This window comes from Pongo pygmaeus, chromosome 13, assembly GCF_028885625.2.
Source record: "Pongo pygmaeus isolate AG05252 chromosome 13, NHGRI_mPonPyg2-v2.0_pri, whole genome shotgun sequence".
Classification (NCBI taxonomy): domain Eukaryota; kingdom Metazoa; phylum Chordata; class Mammalia; order Primates; family Hominidae; genus Pongo; species Pongo pygmaeus.
Genome location: NC_072386.2, coordinates 11,080,905 through 11,085,904, shown reverse-complemented (window position 1 = coordinate 11,085,904; position 5,000 = coordinate 11,080,905). Strand labels below are relative to the sequence as shown.

The 5,000-nt window shown below is 39.8% G+C and overlaps 1 pseudogene; it reads right to left on the bottom strand.

Moving 5' to 3' along the window:
- Positions 1 to 1,170: 1,170 nt before the first annotated feature.
- LOC129026908 (cell division cycle protein 27 homolog) lies at positions 1,171 to 2,768 on the bottom strand (annotated as a pseudogene).
- Positions 2,769 to 5,000: the final 2,232 nt, after the last annotated feature.

Genomic DNA, 5,000 nt, shown 5'->3' with positions numbered 1-5,000 from the left:
CTTTAAACAACATAATCACAAATCAAAAAATATTTTAGTAATATAATGCTTCAGATTTAGAAGCAAATCAAGTGTTAAAACTCAACTGCTATAGTAACTAACCCCAAAGATAACCGTATCTGACAAAAAAGCTTCCTCAGAGTTACTACTTCAGAATTATACTTTCTCTTGATACTTTTATTTTATTTTATTTTATTTTTATTTTATTTCTTCTTGAGACGGCATCTCACTCTGTCACCCAGGCTGGAGTGCAGTGGCATAATCTTGGCTCACTGCAACCTCCACTTCCCAGGTTCAAGCGATTATCCTTCCTCAGCCTCCTGAGTAGCTGGGACTACAGGCGCCTGCCACCAAGCCCAACTAATTTTTATACTTTTAATATAGGCGGGGTTTCACAATATGGTCTCGATATCTTGACGTTGTGATCTGCCTGCCTTGGCCTCCCAAAGTGCTGGGATGACAGGCATGAACCACCATGCCTTGCCTTCTCTTGATATTTAAACTTTTAAGTCAGTCCAGAGAAATACAATAAATGTCAACAGTAAGTATGGTATTGAGGCAGAAGTAGGACCAAACTTTTTCATATGTTATTCAGTGGATAACAATATGACCTAGGTAGTAATTTCCTATGTGTCTACTTATACACAAATACAAAAAAGTAAAACAGAGATACTGCTAAATAAAGGATACACTAAGTTCTTAATAGTAACTCAATAAACCGGAACATTGTCAAAAAGCAGCTAGTGAACTTTTTCAGTGTTTTTTTCTATTATCCAATAAGTGAATTATGCTATTCCTTTCCAATTTCCCAAGCACTTTTTGTCCCAATCACCATTTTTGTATTCGAAGAAAAAGTAACAAATCAAGTAACAAAACTAAACAAGCAAACAAACAAAACACAACTACAGTATCTGCATAATTTTGTAGAAGACTGAAACTGTTGAGTATAAGCATCTCGTATTCTATTATCATTAATTAACTGAAGAGTTTGTTAAAGACATACATTTCATAAAAAAAGTTAGTTTGAAGTTATTGACCGGTATGTACCATTCCTAAGTATTAGTAACCAAATTCATGACAGTAAAGAGCTATCTAACATGAAAAATTAGTGACTACCAGCACCATCAACAAGACTTTGTCTTTACAATTCATTACCACTTACCATGCATTGTAATGTCTAGGACTGACTCTGATAGCATTTCGAATACAAGCTAATGCTTTGTCCAATTCTTCAGTTAAGACAAACTCTCGCCCTAATAAAGTATAGGCATAAGCATAATTTGGATCCACTTGGATAGCTCTCTGGAAGAATTTAATTGCAATATCGTGTTCCTGTTGCAGACTGAAACAGTTCCCTGCAGCACACCAGGCCTCTGGCGAATTTTTATCCGTGTCTGTTAAGTCTTTTGACAGAAATGAAAGAGCGACATCTTTTTGAAGATGCCAAAGTGTTGTAGAGTAGATTTCCATGCCTTCGACTCTATAATTCTCAATCCTTCTAACCTCTGAGAATATTCTTTCAGCTTGCATGTACTCTGAAAGTTCAAAATAGGACCTTCCAATTTGGCACAGTACCCAACCAGTATTGAAGTGGTGAGAAGGTAGATGGCTCAAAATATTTATAGCTTCTTTGCAGTGGTATGAACATAAAGCTAAATAACCTTTCCCCCTTTCACGAAGAAGGCTCATCAAGCCTTCTGCTGCTGCTTTTTGTAGATTAAAAGCCTGAATCTGAGGTGTGATTGTGGATATTTCCTCTTCTGAATTGTTGGAAGAGTCCAATTTTGTAATTTCCAGGTTGTCATTTATATTAGATTGAGTTATTCCTCCTTTATTAGCTTTACTTTTTGTTTTTCTGTTTGAGATTTTAGGTGGAAACTTCATTTTTAATTTCTTCCTATTCTCCTTGGTTGTGGAACTGTCACTAGTAAAGAGTCATGAACTTCTTCGATGCTGTGCATTTGGGGGAGATGTCATAGTGGGGCTCATTACCTGAGGTGTTGTAGTTATTTATGGACCAGAACTTTCTGTTAGTGAAAGAATTGGAGTTACCTCTCGGCTATGTCCACTCTGTGAGAAGACAGACTTTGCTCCATTTTGGCCAATTCTGGCAACAGACTTTTTTGAAGAGGCTCCAGTGGATGGCACATCAATTACAGAAGGTGTATTAGTGTAGTTTTGTAAATAAGATCCATCTCCAGGACTTGGGGTTTCTAATGGCAAAATCCCAAAACTTGGGGTAAATGGACTGAGAGCTGCTGGTCCTGTTAATAAACTTTGACCAGTTTTTGGTTTATTTTGAACCTGTTTAGATAATATGGAAGTTCCTGTTCCCAGTGGGATAGTTTCAGGTGAAATTACAGCTGAATCAATAAAAGACACTGGGGAATCCGTATTCAAGGAGTACTTTGAATTGGAAGATTCTAAATTGACTCTGTTTAATTCAATTGTGTCCTGGGGTGTTTCCATAAGAATGGTCTCAGGCTGTCTGTGACATAAACTGTGATTAGGTACTTGTGTTGTGCAAGAGTTGGGCAGACAGTTGCTAAAGTTCTGTAAAGATGTGAATTTAAATGTTTGGTCAGGATCTGGCTTTTCACCTATTTCACATAATGATTCAAAGGGATACCAGAGGAAAGGATTTAAACTAAGTCTCTTTTGGTAACATTCTTATCCTTTGGCAAGCCGATCTGTCTTGCAATATACACGTCCCAACAATGGAAGGGGAAAGCAAACTGAATCACCAAACTCAGTAACAATATCATCATGGCTTTTCTGCTTATTAAACACTCCACCAGATAAGATTTGTTCCCAGTCTGCAAGCTTACTGAGATCAACACATCATTTTGCAAGCAGGTATTTGCATTGTGGTGTAGGACAACTGTGTCTTTTAAAGAGTCTATATGCTTTATAGGCCTTTTCTGGGAGGTAAGAACAGGTCGCCATTAAAAACAAGGCTTCTTCTGAGTGTACTTCTGCATAAAGGCGTTCTGTGAGGAAAACCCCATCTCGGTAAGCATAGTGGTTTAGTGCTTGCCATATAGCAGCCTGGAAAGGTTCCTGCAGCACTGTCATCCTCGAGGCAAAGGCCCAATTTCTGCAGGGCCTCAGGAAACCCCCACCCCACCCACCACCCTCCCCCCTGTAGCGGCTCCGGCCCAGCCAGCCTCGACTCCTTTAAATTCACCAGTTATCGGGGGATGGGGGTGGCTGAGCCAGAATGACTTCTTTATCCAGCCGACTCTGGAAAGCCCGGCCCCTTGTGATCCATTGCAAAGCGAAAGTCACCTCATGTTTGGGAAACAGATCCACTCCCATGTTCAGTGGAGGGATGTGGCATGTAGGACCTTAGGACTCTCTTCCTTCTGATTTGGTCTGCACAGCGGGGCCTAGGGCTGGAGTCCTCTCTGTGAGGACGGCTGACTCCCTCTACCTTGGGTTCCATTGGCCCCACCCTGGGACATGGGCCTTGGCAGATTCTGGCCCTTCCTGGCCTTAAATTGCTGTCAGAAACCCCATCTCGTGTTCGGATGCCCCGAATAACTGTGGCTCACGCTTCTCTGGAAACATTGGAAATCTCTCCTCTACACATGGTCACCTAAAACCCCAGGAGCTCGGGACACACGTCTGCCATCCACCTAACTGGTTTCGGGAGAGAATGCTGAGAGTCTCTTGCCAACTCTCTCTTGACTTGAGTTCTTCATGGGTGTGTAGTTAAGATGTAGTGAGACCAGATGTATTAACACAGGCCGGGTGCTGGTGGCTCACGCCTGTAACCCCAACACTTTGGGAGGCGGAGGCTGTAGGATCCCTTGAGGAATAGCCTAACCCTGGGGAGGTTGAGGCTGCAGTGTGTGAGCCATAATGGTGTAATTTGGATCCAGCCGTTTTCTAAACAGTCATTTTGTAGAATCTGCAAAGAGATATTTCTGAGCCCATTGAGGCCTATGGTGAAAAGGGAAATATTTTCAAATAAAAAGAAAACAGAAGCTTTCTGAGAAACTTCTTTTTGATGTGTGTATTCATCTCACAGTGTTGAAACTTCTTTTATTGAGCAGTTTGGAAACAGTCTTTTTGTAAAATCTGCAAAGGGATATTTCTTAGCCATTTGAGACCTAATGTGAAAAAGAGATATCTTCCCATAAAAACTAGACAGAAGCATTCTGAGAAAGTTCTTCCTGATGTGTGCATTCATCTCACAGAGTTGAACCTTTCTTTTGTTTGAGCAGTTTGGAAACAGTCTTTTTTTAAAATATGCAAATGGATATTTGTGAGCCCTTCACAGCCTATGATGAAACAGGAAATACCTTGACATAAAAACTAGACAGAATCTTTCTGAGAAAATGCTTTGCAATGTGTGCTTTCATCTCACAGAGTTGAACTTTTCTTTTGATTGAGCAGTTTCTAAACAGTCTTTTTGTAGAATACACAAATGGATATTTGCAGTGCTTTTAGGCCTATGGTGAAAACGGAAATATTTTTACAAAAACACTAAAAAGCAGCTTTCTGAGAATCTTCTTTGTGATGCCTGGATTCATATCACAGAGCAGAACCTTTCTTTTGATTGAGCAGATTGGAAACAGTATTTTTGTACAATCTGCAAATGGATATTTCTGAGCCGTTTGATGCCTGTAGTGAAAAAGAATTATCTTCACATAAAAACTAGACAGAATCATTCCGAGAAACTTCTTCCTGATGAGTGCATTCATCTCACAGAGTTGAACCTTTCTTTTCATGGAGCAGTTTGGAAACAGTCTTTTTGTAGTATCTGCAGAGGGATAATTTTGAATGCTTTAAGGACTATGGTGAAAAAGGAAATATCTTCACAAAAAAACTAGACAGAAGCATTCTGAGAAACTTCTTTTTTATGTGTGCATTCATCTCACACAGATGAATCTTTCTTTTCATTGAGCAGCATGGAAAGAGTCTTTTGGTTCAATCTGCAAAGGGATATTTCTGAGCAGTTTGAGGCCTATGGTGAAAAAGTAATATCTTCACAT